This window comes from Labeo rohita, chromosome 5, assembly GCF_022985175.1.
Source record: "Labeo rohita strain BAU-BD-2019 chromosome 5, IGBB_LRoh.1.0, whole genome shotgun sequence".
Taxonomy (NCBI): Eukaryota; Metazoa; Chordata; class Actinopteri; order Cypriniformes; family Cyprinidae; genus Labeo; species Labeo rohita.
Genome location: NC_066873.1, coordinates 27654888 through 27674922, shown reverse-complemented (window position 1 = coordinate 27674922; position 20035 = coordinate 27654888). Strand labels below are relative to the sequence as shown.

Here is a 20035-nt window from a genome sequence, read left to right as displayed (position 1 = left end):
GGGTTTTTTTTATGAATCTTTGCGATCGCCTTTCCTAGTAATGCGCTTGTTAGCAATTTAGCGGCTAAACGCAGCTAAAGTAAACAGGCTCGTCACTCCACAGAGAAAAGAGAGGGGCGGGGCGAGCAGACCTCATTTGCATTTAAAGCAGCCTTGACCAGAACAGGATGATTTCTGCAGAGCTGATTTTGACATGGTAAAAATGGTGTTGTTTTACACTACCATTGAGAATTTTTAACCAAAGTATATTATAGACTTTTCATTAAGACTTAGGGTCTTATAATCATATCAACTTGTGGAAAATGGGCATCCGATGACTCCTTTAAAAACATACATTAAGTAATGATGTCTGAAGAGGTTAAGTAAAAATATAAAAATGTAACAACAGGTTAAGTAAAAACATGTGAATATGTAATAAAGTGCATTTTAGCAGAATGCTTCTCCTTTTTTCTAGTTGACTGTCAAGTTTATGGAAGTTGAATGACTTTCGTGATGTAATGTTACATGACACATTGTTTACAGGCTGTTTTACTGACGTCATAAACAATGTGTTTATTGTCTGTATTTCATGATAAAGTTGACAGGATTTGAAAGCTGAGACTTTTTCATATTAAAATTAACAAAGCATGAAGCAGATATGGCAGGTGTGCTGCAAATGATGTTTCTATAAATTCACGCATCCACAGAAAACAGTACCACAGACTAAAAGATATTTTTCATATTATAAAACAACTGTGTTCGTGCTTGTGTTCTTAGTAGGGCTGTCAATAGACAGTTTTAATCAAATTAATCACACCTTTTTGTGTGATTAATCACGATTAATTTCACACTTTTTATGAAATTAAGCATAAACCATTTATTTTGTTTAACACATTAATTTTGTCATCATTTGCTATATCCAGTAAAGTAAACCAAAAGAAGGGGGATGCTCACAAAACTATTATCTATAAGCTTATGTCAAGATAAATTGAGATGTCTTTTCAAAAAAGAACACAGAAAAGGACACCAAAGAACCAAATGATATAAGTAGTTCCTATGATTGAAACATTTATGCACACCAAAGCACACACACACACACGCACAAAAAATAAATACTGAAAAACCTCTCAGAATTCATAGCATGTAGTATGTGTACAGTAGACAAGTCAAACTGCGATACAGGGCAGGACCACATAAAGATGCCAAACAACCCTAAACCAACGACTACGAGCTGACTGCTTATACAGATCCATTCAGAATGATTAAACACAGCAACATACTATAGACAGGACAAATCAAAACTTAATCCTGAATGTGTGGTTGTCTGTTCAATGTATGATCTGTTGGTCAAGAACGCTCATACGTGGTTTGTTTGTGCATCAATATATCAGACTGATGCGTGCTTACTATACGTCACCTTAATTGCAGTACTCATCCATCAAAAACCTTACTAGCGGAAGCTGGTTTGCTGTATCTAACGGAGCAAACGTAGTTTATGTATCATGGGATGTGTTGACATTCCTTTCAGTCTGTTTTTCACACAGCGCAATGCGTAAGTGAGCTCTCGCCCTCTTCAGAGACAATCACAGAATATGACAGAGCTTGTGTTTTAAAGCGAAACACACTGGGATGAATAATTCACTGAAAACGCAATGTGAGTCTCTGTGCTCTCTGCCATCTCTGAGCATCAGCCTGGTTTTCTTTGCAATAGTGCTGTTTTGGACTGATTGTTTAAATTTGCTTCTTGGATCATTGTACTACAAAAACTTTCCTGGAGTTTAGAGGCTTAAAATGATCTGATTGTAAACAGAGAAGCGGGTTAAAGGGTAAGAATAGAAATTGCATTAAATAATTTTAACACGTGAAGGTTTTTTTAATTAATCACATGTGTTATCGCATTAACGTCTACAATCCTAGTTCTAAGTCTTTATGCAGTCATAACATTGTGATTCTTCCCCAGGCTGCCCTATGGAATAAGGGATTCCAGGAAACCCAAGGGTTGTTGACGCAGCTTCCAGTGTATTTCTTTCGGTGATGCTTGAATGTGTTTCCCCGGTATACACATGAGAATAATCCAGTAATCTAGGTGTCATCAATTGCAGCGTGACTTTGCTGTATTTTGCTTTCATAAAAGGTGTGTCCTCCTGTTCCTTGGAAAGATGAAAGAATATGCTAAGTTTCTTCCTGCTTATCTTAAATTTGTTTTCTCACCTGTTCCAAGTTATGTTTTTATCTTGATTGTGTAATGCAAAGCTAACAGGATATGTACACCTCCCCGAGCGGTCATATGAAATCAGTCTGTAATTGTACCTGCTCGCAGAGCTTCTATAACCTGGTGCTTGTCAGTTAGCGGTGAGATTGTATCTCAGGCCCTTGAAAAGGCCACAGATATAGTTTGTGTTCCTGCCCCCCGCTGGGTGCTCTTGCTTGCTGCCATCCTCTGCTCTAAGATGCTCTGTTCCCATAAATAATTCCCTCTGTGTGTCAAAGGGCACAATCACATTGTCTGTCTCCTTTTCTCTATGGCCCCATTACACCTGGCATTAACATGCGTTCCATATCCGGATGATATCTGGATGTTCTTTAGCTGGATTGTATTTATCTCCACCTACCTGTGCAAAACGGAAAACAGTAGTTGCATTATGCATCACAGGCTGCGTTAACAAATTGTTCTCTTGTTAACAAATTTTAAAAGCATTGAGGATGAAGGCTTTTCATCAGAAGGCTTTTCATCATTCATAAAGAAGTTTATCTATTCGCGTGTTATCGCGTGTTTTAGACAGTAAAGGGATAGTTACACTACATTTTTTTTTATCCATTGACTTCCATTCATACACACCCGAATGCGACAGACCAGAAATGCAACCTCAAACTCATTTTAGCTGCATTCTGAAGTTCAAGTTTGGTGAACTTGTAATTTCATACCACATGAAGACCTGTGACCAATAGAAAAATGATACATCTATGACTACTCCTAGGATTGAAAGTGAAGAAAAGAGAAAAAAGTTTTGAAGCGCCCCCATAAAAATAAATAATATCTGAAATCGCTTAGAAATTTTTCAGTACAGTACGGAAATGAATAGGGGTGTAACATACATTAAAAAAGGAAGACATCTCTAACAGGTAAAGTCAAATATAATGAGTATCTAGTCTAAAATGTCACGAAATGCTCTTCTCTAGCAGTGTTGCCAATGCTATGTTTTTTCAGCAGAATTGGGCTATTTTAACACTGTTGCTGTGGGTTGTTTTAAGGTGAAATAATATGAATGAACATGTCATGCCTCATGTAATCGCTCAGTTAGTGTTTCAGCTGTGGAATAAAACAGCTTCTAAACAAAATGTGACGTAGCATTTTATTTACCTCAGGCAAGTCATCAGTGTGCACAGCTCGTTAGTTCGCTAGAGAAATGACGTCTAGAGAACAGGGTTGCCAAGTTTTCACAACAAAACCCGCCCAACTGCTAATCAAAACTTGTTTTTGATGTCCACGGGTTGAAGCGACCACAATAACGTCATATTTAGACCCTGAAATGTGAATTTACCAGAGGAACTTTGATCAAAAAAACATGTATTTTATCCCCCGATTGGGCTATAGTTTTAGGGATAGTTTTGAGTAGCAGTTGGGTGGGTTTTGTTGTAAAAACCTGGCAACCCTGAAAGCGGCTCTCTGAGGCGTCTATACAGCGATCTGTCATGCCACATCAAAGACTGTCAAAACGCTATTTATTGTTCCAATTTCTTGTATTTGTTCAGTACACATGCGTTCCGAACTGAAAGACCCCTACCTGAATACGTGTACCGTTACACCCCTAGAAATCAATGTTAATTCTGAGATCTGATAAAGTTGACATTTAATCAGTTTTAAAGATTAACTTTAATTTACAGTAAATTATAACAAGCTGCTATATATCCATTATATCAATCAATACTGCACATATTGGTAATACCGTTTAAAGGGGTCATCGGATGCTCATTTTCCAAGTTGATATGATTCTTTAGGGTCTTAATGAAAAGTCTATAATATACTTTGGTTAAAAATTCTCAGTGGTTGTGTAAAACAACACCCTTTTTACTTGGCCAAAATGAGCTCTGCAAAAATCATCCCATTCTGAGGGATTGTTCCTTTAAATGCAAATGAGCTGTGCTCACCCCGCCCCTCTCTTCTCTCTGCTGCTCTGAGAGATTGTTTACTTTAGCCGCATTTAGTGTGATGCCACACCGACAGGCATCTGAGAATGGCTCGATTTAAAAAAAGGGGATATTGTTTTTACAGATTAATTGAAAACCACTGCATGGATTTTTATCATTATAGGGTAGATTTGTACATAAACTGCCAACACACATTAATGTTCAAACAACATGTAAAAGTGAAGTTTGCATCCGATGACCCCTTCAACAACTGTTATGATACAGATTTTTCATGCATCCCTATATATACTGTAGTTCAACTCGTCAACATTTATACCTATGTCATATCTAGTCAGAATCCATCCATGACGACCTATGAAACGTTTTAGATCACAATCTGATCATAATGCTTCATGGTTGCTTTTACACCGTTTTTTTTAAAGGGATAGTTCACCCAAACATGAATATTACCCCATGATTTAGTCACCCTCAAGCCATAGGTGTATAAGACTTTCATCTTTCAGACGAATACAATCAGAGTTAGATAAACGTTTTGGCTCTTCCAAGCTTTATAATGGCAGTGAATGGGTGTTGAGATTTTGAAATCTAATAAACTGCATCCGTCCATCATAAAAAATACTCCACATGGCTCCGGGGGGTTAAAAAAAACCTTCTAAAATGATTCGATGCATTTGTGTAAGAAATATGTCCATATTTAAAACTTTATTAACCGTAATCTCTAGGTTCCACTTACTGTTATGTGCATTTGTGAATGTGTGTACGACAGTAAGCAGAAGCTAGAGATTACGGTTTACAAAGTTTTAAATATCGACAAACACAAACACATTGATTTGCTTCAGAAGGCCTTTATTAACCCCCAGCACTTTTTATGATGGATGAATGCGCTTTATTGGACTTCTATATGTAAGAGCCAGGACATTGTTTTTAATATAACTCTGACTGTATTCGTCTGAAAGAAGAAAGTCATGTAGGATGGCTTGAGGGTGAGTAAATCATGGAGTAATTCTCATTTGTGGGTGAACTATCCCTTTAATGTGGTCAAGTGCTGTCCGACTGTGATCTGATCACTGAAAATGCATGCTAATACCAGGTGTAAAGGTGGCCTGTCTGTTTTTGTTAGGTAAAGTAACATTGAAAGACCAGTTCTGGGTGGAGCTGTGTAGAGCGAGAATGGTGTATCAGAACAAAAAGCACCAGTTTGTACCAGATTCGCTGTGATGTAAGCCAGAGGATGGTTTCATGTGAGCTCAGTGGCAGTGTATTTTTGTTTGTGTGTGGAGTTAAGAAGCCTGCTATCAGCCCTGCGCCCCACTAGTCATTGTCTCCAGGCTCCTCTGAGTTTCCTTTAAAGGGAGAAAGAGAGAAAAAAAAGCATCAGAGCTCTGTGGAAACACTCGGATTTTAACACACTGCTAAAGCTAATCCCTCAGCCTGAGGATTCCCCCAAATATTCATCATCATTATGCATGCATGAGAGGGAGAGAGAGGAAGGAATGGAGGGGTAGGGCAAGTGAGACATCCCGTATGTTAATAAGGTTTGGGGCACTCGCTTGCCTCTTTTATCTGCTGTAAGTAATCTCCTAAAATTACTATGAGGTCCAGTCATGTAGTAGTAAACCATATTTTTAATATGCGAAAGCAATGTTAAAAATTTAAAGGTAACAGTATTTTAAGCCTTCAGGGAATGTCAGTGAAGCATTTTGGTTCATGGTTCTCCAACATCATATGGGTTTCTTAAAATTCATGATTTTATATTTCAGACGTTAATCTGATCTATGCTTCTTATGCTGTTACAAACCTGACATACTGTTTAAATACATTTATCAATTTATGTTTAACTAATATCACCCAAGATCATTTACGCAATGTCGCTTGTTGCTTTTGTACAACAGTTAAATAAAAAAGATGTTACTGACATTTTACACAATATTGCTAGTAAAAGCTGCTGAAAATTCAGCTTTGCCATCATAGGAATACATTACAATTTCAAATATAATAAAAACAGTTATTTTAAATTGTGCTAATATTTTAAATTCATTGTTTTACTGTATTTTTGATTAAAGTGATGAGCGTAAGAGACCTCAGATTTTTGAATGGTAATGTTGAATGCATAATTCTTAAGACTTCACTGCATAACAATCGTCAGTCTTTGTTTTAGAAATGAATTTGAAGCCGTTTTGAGCCTTTGCAGGTGTACTCGTAACAGCAGGAGCCTCCTCTACACTGATTGAATCATGGGTTTCAGGTTTCTCTGCTTAGACAGGACTGATTTGCTGATTGAAACAGCAATCTACAGATTGTGGAACTGTTGTTTTTGTTGTTGTTGTGTTCAGTGACAGGTGAAGCGACGGAAGGAGCAGATGGCTCATGCCCGTGTCCTATTCTTATTGCTCAGTGTGAAAATCTGTCATTAGATCATCTCCAACATGTAAAGCCTTTTGATTAGTCCCGTATCTTGGTCGTGTTTTCATATGATGTCCAAAATTCTGAAACCACATTAACAATTTTGCATACAAGATTTTAAAATTAGGAAATAATAAAGCGTATTATTAAAAAAGTTATAATTAAATAATATTATCTAAATAAAATATAGTAATATAAAGTTTTAGAAATGTAAAACATTCACTTTTAGTTTAATTAATATTATATATATATATATATATATATATATATTTTTTTTTCCCCAATTCAACATTTACTTCAATTGTTGAGCTGACAATACAGTTTGTAAAATTTCAAGTTTTTACTAGTGGTCTCAGACTTTTTAACCCCACTGTACATACAGTTGAGGTCAAAAGTTTACATACACCTTGCAGAATCTGCATAATGTTAATTATTTTACCAAAGTAAGAGGGATCATACATAATTAATGTTATGTTTTTATGTAGTACTGACCTGAATAAGATATTTCACAGAAAAGACATTTACATATAGTTACATATTTACATATAATTTATTAAAATGACACTGTTCAAAAGTTTACATACACGTGATTCTTAATACTGTGTTGTTACCTGAATGATCCACACCTGTGGGTTTTCTTTTTTTGTAGCTTCTGAAGGGCAGAATTAAATGAAACAAATATGATATTTAGGCAAAATAAGAAAAATGTAAACATCATCATTCTGTTCAAAAGTTTACACTCCTGGCTCCTAATGCATTGTGTTTTCTCTGAAGCGTCAGTGAGCATTTGAACCTTCTGTAATAGTTGCATATGAGTCCCTCAGTTGTCCTCAGTGTGAAAAGATGGATCTAAAAATCATACAGTCATTACTGAAAAGGGTTCAAATACACAAAAATGATAAAACAAAACAAAACAACAAAAATAATTTGTGAACCTGAAAGATTTTTCTGAAGAACAGCGGGCAGTTTAACTGTTCAGGGCAAACAAGGGACTCATAAACAACTACTACCACTAAACAAAAAAACAAAAACACAGCTGTGAATCATCCTGGTAACGACACAGTATTAAGAATCAAGTGTATGTAAACTTTTGAACGGGCTCTATTATTTACTCTTGTGGACTATATGTAAATGTCTTTTATGTGAAATATCTTATTCAGGTCGGTACTAAATAAAAAATAGCATGCGTTATGTATGATCCCTCTTATTTTGGTAAAATAATTATCATTTTGCAGATTCTCCAAGGTGTAAAAACTTCTGACCTCAACTGTAAATCATTTTATTTAGCTTTACACTAGGAGGAAAACATGTTTGACCTTTTCTCTTTGTCTCAAAGGTTTCTAAAAGGCTTCACTCTGCTTCTTGAGTATTTTGTGTCAGAAAGCTCAGGTAGAGAAGAAACTCAATCCTCTCTGTGGGAGCTGCTTCTCGCTGCTAAATGAGATGGCCAGATGAAACGGCAAAACTTCATTACTTTAGAGCTCTGTACTCCAAACTATTAGAGCGGTCAGCGTTCAATGGCTTTCATATTAGACTCCAGATTAAATCTACTAAAATAGCCTTGGTCGTCTCACCGTGTGTACACAGGCCAGGCTTCACCACAGGAGTTATGGAAAGGGATATGTTTTCACCGACCAATTAATCACATCTCCAGAGGACAGGGTTTGGAAATAAACAACCCCCAAAGCCCTCAATCTGGAGACTAATTCTTCCCTCAACAGATGGCAGGAGCTCGTAAACACATTTTGAGGAAAACTTTGAGCAAACCTTTGCATTGAGGAAAACTGCAAACCTGTGATGCTAAACTTTGACATAGATAGCATAGACGTACGGATGTGATTGCAGGAACTCACAAGTGGTGTTTTCCCCTTTTGGATAAGCTTTTTTAGTTTATTGACAAGGAAGAATATTGGTTTAGAAGGGCAAGAAGCTTTTTTGGCAGGAATTATAATAGTGAATCTTTTGGTTGACAGTGAATCGATTTAAAAGCAATTGCTGCAAATTTGGTTCAGTACATGATTTGATTTGATTAATTCATATTGTAAAACTGGTGGATATAAATTGGCAGGAGTGCAATGAGAAACTAAATGAACTGTTACATCTTAAGAAAGAAGGAAGGAAGAAGGATGACTTGTCAGTTATAAACTCTACTTTAAGCTTTTTTTGTTCGTGCATTATAAATGTCATAAACGGTGTGGCTGTGAAGCACTGACCTGATTGTCTATGAAGTGTTGAGGTGGTTGCTGTGGGAATACTTAATGACTCCAGCCTACTTGAGCGTTAGAGGAAATTGAAGAGATCAAATACCCTTTATCTCACTCAGATCGGCAATGACTTGAAAGCCATCAGTGACGCCTTCAGATGCGTCTACAGGGAGGCAGAATATAGTTAGAAAAGCAGAGAAAAGCTATTCCCACTCTGTTTATATTGTGAGATATCAGTATGAGTGAATTGAATGATGATGTTAGAAAATGCAACTGATGATAGGATCTTGAATGTTGATTACTTAATCATTGCAGGATTGCACAAGTTGACCGTCCTGTAGTTTATAGTTTATGTCATCCAAGATGTTCATGTTTTTTTTTCTTCCATCAAAAAGAAATGAAGGTTTTTGAGAGAAACACTCCAGGATTTTTCTCCATATAGTGGACTTCAGTGGTGGCCAACGGGTTGAAGGTCCAAATTGCCAGTTTCAATGCAGCTTCATGATCCCAGCCAAGGAATAAGGGTCTTATCTAGTGAAACGATTGCTCATTTTACAAAAATAAAAATAAAATATTATATACTTTTTAACCACAAATGCTCATCTTGCACAAGTTCTGTGCATGTCTATGACTTCACGCATTACACAATCACATTGGAAAGGTCACGTACATATTTCTTTGTCTGTGTACTTCGGTTTAAAAAGGTAGGGTTGGACAGAAAAACTTCAAAATCATCCAACATCGTGGTTTTTTGACTTTCTTTGCATGTTCACTTTGTAAACATTTGGTCTGTACTTCCGCCTACGTCATGTGTGACCTTTCCAATATGATTACGTAGTAGGGATGTCACAACTCTCAATGTAATATTGAACGGTTTGGTACAATATCAGATCACAAAAGTTATGTCAAACATATCAGTCGAGTGTTTGAAATAACTTACTCGTGATCTGACAGGGTTGGGGACATTCATGAATTGAATTGAGAATGAATGGTAAATTCCAATTCACTTCCTGGAATGGAATTGGAATTGGAATTGCATGCAGCTGACAGGAAATGGAATTGGAATTGAATTGGAATGCCAGGAAACAGAATTGAAATCAAATAAATTCCACTAAATTCCACTTGAGATATTTAGGCCTGAGAGATGCAATCTTAGCGATGACAATTTTCAGGAAATGATGATAATTCGATGCAATAAAAAGTGAATGAAATACATGAATGAACATGACTCATTTTTTTTGTGAGTTGAGACATATATTATGTGGTAATCATATATTGAGTGTATAGTACATCCAGAAACTTATCACCACTGTCATTCAATTATTAATTCATAATGTACAGTTCTCATTTTTATTTACTTGCATTTGATCAACTCTATTTCATACATTACTTGGTATTTGTAAAGCATCATAAATAAAGTTCAAATCTATGTCTCTAAATGCAATCACAAATAAATGCTCAGAAACAGCAATAAATGGAATTCAGTGGAATTTCCCTGAATTAAATTCCATTTCCTGTAATTCCAATTCAATTCCAACTCTGTTTCCTGTAATTGTTGTTGAATTCCAATTCCAATTCCATTTCCTTCTTTGAATTGGAATTGTTGAGTTCATTCCTGAATTGACCCCAACCCTGTGATCTGATGTGGATTCTTATCACAGAATGAGGCAGACAATAAATTGTATACTCATATTCTATGTATGTCGATTAGCATTGGCTTATGAAAATACCCGAGATGGCTTGAAGAACACAGATAAACCATATATTATTGCAGACGAGTGTTTATCGTCCTTACATCATTCAAAACGTTTAACGTTATATCTTCTTTTTATTCAGTTACAGCAATAGCGATGCCTTTATCCATATTAGAGAAGCTGGAACAGAACGTCATCAGTGATACGTCTTTGACGCATATGTGGATTTTCTGCACGAGGGCGCCCTCTGGCATCCAGTGTGAATGGAACCCATTCCATTTCGTGTAAAAATCGAAAAAATAATACCTCTCTCAAAAGAAAAATTAAGCAGACATTTACTAAACTACACTTTTTCCTGTGTACAGAGGTTTACAGGAGTATTTTGTTAATTTGTTGCAAAAGAAAACCACACTGAAGTGGCAACATATCAGAACCAAACCTAACCGAAAACCGTGGTTAAAAACCAAAGTACGTATTAAACCTTGGACTAAATGTATTGTTGCATCCCTATTACGTAATGCGTGAACTCCAGCTAGTGCAAGACAAGCATTTGTTTTTTAAAAACTATGTACATTTTTATTATCATTACGTTTTTTTTAGAAAATGACAGATCGTTTAGTGAGATAATACTCTTATTCCTCGGCTGGGATCACATAGAGCCCTTTAAAGCTGCACCGAAACTGCAATTTGGACCTCCCATTGGAACATACTGGAATGTTTTCCTCAAATAACTTAATTTCTTTTCAACTGAAGAAAGAAAGACATAAACATCTTGGATGACATAGTTTGAGTAAATTATCAGGAAATGTTTATTTTGGAAGTGTACTAATCCTTCTCATGAAGGGATAAACTTCTTTCTGCTTGATGTAATGAGTTTTGCAGAAATTTTCACAAAGCTTTTGAGAGTAAACTATTAGGTATTCATATCATTTTAAAGATAAATAGTTTTTTATTTAAGAGCTGAGCTGCTATAATTTGAAACATTCATTCCTCCCATAACTACTGTTATTATGTCAGGTATTATGGGTATTAATAATCCTAAAGAAGTTCAGTGTATTACTCAATTGTAAATTCTTGTATATTGAACTGCAAATTTGCTTTAATTTGTAAGCATTAATGCTTAGTAATGTTGATTTATAAATATTCTCTTGTTCTTTATTGTATTCATGTTCCTAAAACATGAACTAATTCAGTATGTGTAAATTAAAGGGGTAGTTTATGAAAAAAATGATTAATTTACCTATCCTCATGTCAATCCAAAAACTTGTAGGAATCAAAAAAACTTCTCTTTTGTTCCCTAGAAGAAAGTCAGTCACACAGGTGTGGAAAAACATGAGTGTGAGTGAGTGATGTCAGAATTTTCCTTTTTGGGTAAATGTCTTTAACATTCATCTAGATTTAGAAATGCTTTTGAAGTATTGATCATTGTTAGTTCATGATACCTAAACATGTGTTAATGTTAATTGTTTGAATATATTTTTGAGATCCTGATAACTTTACAGGTAATTAGTTTATTTGTTGTTTTATGAGCTTGTCAGTTTAATGTTCTAGGATAGCGAATGGCATATATTGACGTCCCGCTCACTCTGGTTCTAAACCTCATTTGAAAAACATGACAAATGTTGGCGATATGTAAAGCCGGTCCTGGCAAAATCTATTCTAATATGGTGATTAGAAATGAGCCATTAAAACAGATTGCCTTCCCATCTGCATGGATTGGACTGCTTTGGCAGACAGCTGGATCCTGAGAGAGAACACAAGACTGTGGATACACTTTTATCAGAAGCAGGGCTCTCTTTGTAGGGATCATTTTCTTATCATGAAGCCAATGTTTTGCCAGAAGCTTAATTTTGTTTCCATATATTGCATTTTTTCTGCCTATTGAATTCAGATCAAAAAAGTGAGCGAGTGCAACACAGTTCTTGAACTTAATTACATTGCAACCAATTTAATTTGTGAAAGGGGAATTTGCTTAATTCATTTGCATTGAGACTATGTAAATTTTCCTAGGCCATAACTGGATATGTAGAAACTCAGATCCAGACTGACACCAGTGTTTTTTTTATGTCCTATTGTAGTATTTATTAATATTTCGAATTAGTTTTCATTTTAGTTTTGTTGATATTTTAGTTCTTACTTATGTTAGTTTTCTCATTTCTGATTTTCATTTTAAGTTTAGGCTGTTCATCTTAGAGCCATGCATTTTAGCCCTGACTTTTTTACGCCCCTAGAGTGGGGCATCAGGCCAATTTTCACGTCATAGTTGAGACGCAGGCCGGGCTTCGGGCCTGTTTTAGGCTTCTCCTTATTTTTATATTTTAGACATCCACCAATTACGGTGATGAAAAAATTCCACACTGGTGGAAACAACACAAGACTTCACTTCCTCTTTAACTTTCGAGACCGCTTTGGAAGATGTTTAGTGTCTCCGTCAAGCAGCAGCGAACGTGCCTTCAGCAAGGGGTTTTTTGAATTATTTATTAATAAACTAGTGTTTTCTGAGTCATTGTTGCAAGGATGAAGTTGCTAATCCTGACTCGCCATCTCCTCTTTGGATGTGCCTTTAGAGGGAAAAGCATCTTTGCAGATTATGTAAGGAAAGAGTTTTTGTTTTCAAATTTGTTTTATTTCGTTAAGTAATAATTCAAAGCTTTCTATAGATATATGTACCATGTCTGTGAGGTATGTATTCACTGAGTTTTGATTCATTTTTGTGAAGCGCTCTTGTTGAGACGACAGAAAGTGCATTGTGTTTGTTTTCTTTATTTTATAAAAGCACCATTAACGTTTTGTTGATATTGTGATTGCACACAAATAAAAGTAGACCATTTATAGTTCCGAATGATGCATTACTCTTACCTTTATGAGCAAAAATGATGGAATATTTAATATTGTTTCGCACTATTTAAAAGTGATCGCACTGGCGCCTCCATGTTATGCAAAGCGTGCTTCAGCTTCCACTCTGCGCACAAATGATTAGAGGTGCGCCTAATAGCACACATTTATCTAGGTTTAACGTTTATTGTTTTATACTTGAACTGTTTTATATCTATTGATTTTATTTTAGGGAAGTTGTGATGATTTGAGAAGGCAAAATTGATCAAACAGACTATGATCATTTTTCCGCTGGCCATTTGGTCGTTACTTTATCCATGCAGTGGTTTTTAATTAATCTGTAAAAATAATATCCCCTTTTTCAAATCGAGCCATTCTCAGATGCCTATCGTTGTTGCATCACACCCACAGAGGCCGCTCCCATGATAGTTGATTGACATTAGCGTCTTACCTACTGTAAGATCAGTTGTTACAGTCCAACCTCCATGTTTTGATGCCGGAGCAGGGATGTAAGTTAGACAAGAATTGAGCAATTGAGGTGGTGTGTTGCTGGATGTAATAATGAACGTAGTGGTCATCATTTACTCCCGACATCTGAGCTGTTGAAGATGCAGTGGATTACGTTCGTTTGTGATAGGAATGCGCCTCCCGATCTACATATATCCGTCTATGTTTGCGCGAATCATTCGAGTTTAGCGGCTAAACACGGCTAAATGCGGCTAAAGTAAACAGGCTCGTCACTCCACAGAGAGAAGAGAGGGGCGGGGCGAGCAGAGCTCATTTGCATTTAAAGCAGCCTCGACCAGAATGGGATGATTTTTGCAGAGCTGATTTAGGCAAGGTAAACAGGGTGTTGTTTTACACTACCACTGAGAATTTTTAACCAAAGTATGTTATAGACTTTTCATTAAGACCCTAAAGAATCATATCAACTTGTGGAAAATGGGCATCCAATGACCCCTTTAATAAAAAAACGAAACGAAATATAACACGTTGCTATTACCTACAAAACTAAACCATTTTAATAGTAATATAAGCTATTTTGGGAGAAGAGGGGAAAAAAGACGGGCTCTGGTCAGACTCGGGGCGAGAATTCTGATAAGCTGTCGGACAAGGGCCGGGTTAGGGCCTGAGCATCTCGGGCTAGGGCCTATATTTTAGGCCTGTGCAGGGCTCTAATTCATCTAATATGTATATTTTATTAATCTATTTTATTATTTAGTGTTAGTTAACAATAACAACGCGGACTTACTCATTTATATTATGCAGTAATATTTTATCTGCATTTTGAATCTAATTTAGTGTTTTGTTATACTAGACCACAGCGAACATTTATTTTCCCTGCATATGTATTCAGTGCTTCAAACATTACATTTTTACTGATTTCCTAGTATTGAAATCCATAGATGTTTCTGCTTGGCCTTATTGCCGTGGAGCTGTTTTCAGTCTCTGGTGTTTGTATCTCCTGATCTGGCTAGCATCATGTTTGTCTTTTGACATAATGACCTTTGGCCACACATAGTGTTACACCGGGAGCCATCATCTCACCATAAAAACACTGTCTTTCTGTTATACTGCTGTCCAGTGAGGCCTCTAAAGGAGACAAAGGACATTAGATGAAATGTCGACAGTGTCTATGTTCAGACAGACTAAATTACAGTACGTTATATATGATATGCTTAATTATTGACAAAGCAGTACCATTTTATGTTGAGATAAGATAGTCTTACAGCCAAAGCTCATGCTATGCACTGTGAAACTAGTCAATAAAACAGCTGAGTGTTGTCCACTTATTACTCCTGTGAGATACAGTAATATACATCATCATTAAAAGGACTTTAGTTGGATTTCCCAAATCCCTATGTAAAATGTAAATAGGATGTTAGTGTTGCATAACCTTTAAAGCTTTTTCCTCTTCAACAATGTTATCTGCGTATCACATAAAAACCTTCATAATCCTCACAGGACTCATAAATCTACAAGATGGAATGTGAAGAGGCCTGTCTGTAGATTAACAATGCAGTGGTGCTTCTAAAGAGCCGTGAATATGAGTGAAATTCAGATTTGATCCACATCGCTTTTAGTCATAGACACAAGGTCAGTCATGTCTGTGTTTAGTTTAGCCTCTTGTCATTCCAAAGCTTTATGACTTTCTTTTTTTTAATGCAGATTTGAGATAGAGTGAGAATGTGTTTTATAGTAGCGAAGCACACAACAAGTCGAGCTATTCACACACTGGAACATTGTGATACTGTTGCACTGTTGAAGGTGTGAATTGGGTTGATTGTCAAAGTAAAGATGATAGAACAGTGTAAAAAGCTGACAGAAAATGCCAGATTCCTACCCGATGCTCAGGCTTGACTTGAATTTGAGCCACATTATATTCATAACTGAATTTCCTTATTAGCCTTTTCCTTTAACAGCATTTGTGCTCTTAGAAGGGAACAGCCTTTTTAGGTTGTGTCTGTGGGTTGTTTTGTTTGTTTTGTTCTTTATTGCACTGAACTTGATTTTTATCTTTATTGGGTAAATTCTTTTCTCCTTAAAATAGTTTGTTTTTGCATAGTATTGTTGTATGCTATCTGGACTAGATTTTCTATAAATTAAATTCAGAATTCTCAGAATTTCTTTTTAGTGGGTTTTATTTGATTGTCACCAACATTGTTATGTCTCCTCCCTGATTTTGCTTCTGAGAAAACCATTAAAAATGGCATTTTTATCACAGTCAAAGCCATTACTCTGTGCGCAGAGCTTGTAAAGTCTCTCTCTTTCACACACATGCAGTCTGTCCATGTCGAGTTGTTTTTCCAGCTTCTCGCTTTTCAAGCCTCCAGTGCTCTTAATTGGATTTGCCCAGATGAAGGGTGACACAATTACACAGGCAATGGTAAATTTCACAACATGTGCTCAGAGAAGCACATCAATTTCTTGCCATCAAACAAAATCTGCAATTAAATGAAGTCTAGTTTTTGCATCCATATTAGTTCTTTTCTATGGGAAATTACAATATCTTGTTTACATTTATGCATCCAGATGCCCAATTCACCTCAAGATCGTTATTAAGTGTTAATGCATTAGGTAGCATAAACTAGCAATTAACCCTACTTTTAGAGCGTTTATTAATTTTGGTCAGTATTCATTTCTAAAATATCCACCTTTTTCCTGAGTAACCGATGAGTGGCGTCTTGAACTGTTCTAAATTCCATTTGGTTGCGTTCAGGTCTCCATAGAAAATGGACTGAATTTAAACTTTTTCAATAATTCAACTAAATATAAAAATGTGCGCAGTTTTAATGTTATATTATTTAAATTTGACTAGAAACACCAGAGACCGGAAATGTAAGGCACCGCTCCAGCTGGGACTTCCGTGTTTAGAAAAAGGTGGATACTGTACTGTACACCAGATTTACTAACAGCTTGCACCAGTGCAAACCATCTTTTGGCATTAAAATATTACTGTTAGGATTTACTAAAGACACGCAGTGAAAAGGCTTGGACACAGTTATTTTGGTGCCTGACTTGACTATTGAATATGCATTTGTAGGAGTTCCCTTTCAGACTCGAAATTTATGGGAGGAGAGTATTAAAATGAATAACGCAACTTGATTTGCTAACGTTTACACTTGTCAAATTACTGGTATTTTACGGCATTATTTTACTCCCAAAAAGAGGTCTTAAAGTAGATTGTGCTGGTCATTATGAAAATGATCTGGCTGCGTCTGTGTTCTTTAATGTGCACATTGTCAGTAAATCACACGCAGAATCGGTTGCGCTCTAACGTTAAGTTGCCCTGTTTAGTAAATCTGGCCCTATGTCTTTTACATTTCAAGTTCTGTAAACTAACATTTGTTCATGTGTTATGTTCAATAACACTTGAAAGTTTGGTGACAGTAAGAAAGAAGTTAATACTTTTATTTAGTACTGGACGATATACCAGTTCAAACGGTAAACGGTTTAAATTACGCACATAGTATGAATGTTTACTGGTACAAGTGCTTAAACAACGTAGACAGTACAGTAGGGCTATCACTAACGATTATTTTGGTAATCAAGTAATCTATGATTATTCTGATGATTAATTGAGTAATCGGATAATTCCCAGATTCCCATGCATACGTCTGCAAGATGTCTGTTAAAGATTACTTGATCTGGAAAGCATCTGCTATGTACAAACATCTGACAGACATCTGTAAGAAGTCAGTTTTACATACATTCTAAAGCATCTTAAAGACATCTAATAGACATCTATTTGACATCTGATACGAAATGTCCTATAGACATCTTGCAGATGTAAATGCAGACGTCAAATAGACGTCTCCGAGATGTATGTGTGCTATCAGAGTTATAATAATTATTTTTTTTAAATAAAAATAGAAGTGAACAAAAGCCTTTAAAATGACTTAAAATTCATATATAATAGCAATGAGGCAATAATAATTCGTTTAAATAAAGTATCAAAAGCAAGTAATCATATGGTTTTATTTAACAAAACTGTTAAAATAAATAATACATTATAAACAATAGAGCTATATTATAACAAATGACTGCAGAGGGCGCTAATGGTCTGATGATTGTTTTTACACTTTACTGCTTGATCTAATCCTTGTTTAATATTGACTCAACAACACTTCCAATTCAAATGTCCACTAAATCTTTAATATTTGGCCATTTCTTTATGATAGAAAAGCTACAGCCACTGTAATTTCTTGAATATGTGTAGATAAAAAAAGTGTAAACTCAGAGTGAGTTACTTATTAACTGTATTTTTCCAATAAATAGAGCCTTGGCTGCATAAGAAACATCTTTCAAAAACATAAAAATCTACCATCCTCAACATTTTTGAAAGGTAGTGTACATTAATTAATTTTGAATAATAGCAAAATGAACATTAACCTCATTTCACAAATGCTGCAAAAAATGTTATTCATCATTAGTTTGTGTAATCTAAGCATTTAACTACTATTTGCAAATTGACCCCTACACTGTGTTGAAAACTGTTACTGTAAACATTGTATGCAAAACCTACTTCCACCCATGACTAAACCTCACCCACCCACATGATGATGGAAATGTGATTCAGCTGTTCTTGAGTGATAGCTGTCCAAACACAGGTCTGTCTTCATCCACACTGCCAGACTTTGAGACGTCTAAATCCTTCGTGGTCCTCTGAGAGTAAATCTCTTCATTAAAATGTCCCTTTGTATCCGATACAGCAGTCAGGCGGCCCAACCGGCGGAAAGGACAATGCAGAAAAGACCCCGCTATTGTTGTATCTTCTACATTTAACTTTTTCATTGTTTCTTTAAATGCCAGACCACAGAGAACATGGTAATTTCTTGTGTCACAGTAAGTTATGTAAAAGCGTTACATTCAGCTGCTTGAAGGTGCAGGAAGAACCGTGTGTGTGTGTGTGTGTTTGTGTGTGTAAGAACTGTCCTCCTCCTCCTCCTCGCTGGGCTGTTTTTAGAGGCACACACTGTGAGTTGGGTGAGGTCCAGAGTCTCTCAGGACAAGCATGAATTTGCAGCATTCATCATTTATGAATGATGATTACCATTAGCTAAATTTAGTACTCTGCATGTGTGTGTGTATGTGTGTTTTCCCGCTAATGCATCCTCACTATCTCTAGAGCTTTTTCAGTTGGGATGTCCCCAGATGGATCTGATTCCCCACAGCGCGGTTAATCTCACATGTGTAGTTCTCAAGTACATCCTGTCAGCTGGTTTAGCGCATCCATAAGTTTTATTTGGTTTTGGGAAAACACTAGAGGCTCCTCCCCTTATGCCCCACCCACACTGCTTTTGGAAAGCCAGTGACCTCTGAAAGGAGACACGCTGGAGGTCTTAGCGGCGTCTTATGCAGTGCAGGGAGGGGAAAAGCCTGGAAGTCCCATGGCATGAACATTGGGTTCCTCTCCGTCTGAGTCCCCTCCCTCACCCCCGTAGGACCGGATCATGCTTCCATCCACCAACCAACCCACGAGCGAGCCCTTGGTCTGTGTGAGTAAATGAAATGAGGCGTTTCTACCTCTCTCTCTCTCCATCCGCTAATCCCAAATTCACTAGCTGGGGGTTAGTAGGGCACATAGAGGTTAGCTCAGGATTTGGCAGGGAATGCACCTGCTGCTATTTTTGTTCCAAGATATGTCTCTGACTCATCTTTTTACAGTCTGTAGTATAAGATATTTGGTATGTCCGCTCTCGACGACAACAGTGATGTGATAGCGAGTGGCTGTCACTACACTAGCTTGAGACAAGATTATCTGCGTTATTCAATTAAAGTGACCTGGATTAAAGACTGACACACTTAAACCTGACACTAAACGCACACACTCTCTCTTTTGAAAGGTGTTGCGGCATTAGAAGTTTGAGATTTGACAGTGTGAACACAAACTAGAAATACCCTATGTCCTATTCAACTGTAAGTTTCCAGATGTGATAATTGGTTATCTAGAACAACAATGATGTGGTCTGTCAGCACTGATAGCCTCGTGACCAGCGCGCCAACATGTAGCACCAAATACAATACAAATGCATAAATACATACAAATGTATGTCGACAACAGCATATTTGGATATATCTGTGTATAACCGAGTTCCCAAGTTCGCTGACTTTTCCCGATCCCGTCCCCCTCTCCCTTTCTCCCACTCTCTCGCTTCCTGTCTAGCTACTGTCTTATTAAAATAAAAGCATAAAATGGCAAAAATAAATCTTTAAAAAATGATGTGGTCTTGTGTCCATACTGCTTATTTGGCTTTTAGTTTTAAATGA

General features: G+C 36.5%; 1 protein-coding gene across 6 annotated transcripts in view; it reads left to right on the top strand.

The window, feature by feature from the left end:
- The window catches only part of camkk1a (calcium/calmodulin-dependent protein kinase kinase 1, alpha a), a 101835-nt gene that overhangs the window by 7873 nt on the left and 73927 nt on the right, over positions 1-20035 (top strand). The window contains exon 1 of one of the 6 annotated variants that reach the window (XM_051110388.1): positions 19208-19263. The exons of 4 other annotated variants lie outside the window; for them this stretch is intronic. The gene's annotated coding sequence lies outside the window, so the exon portion shown is untranslated. Of the gene's footprint in view, positions 1-19207; positions 19264-20035 lie in introns of those variants that run through there. One more of the 6 variants, XM_051110385.1, reaches the window with a different exon arrangement.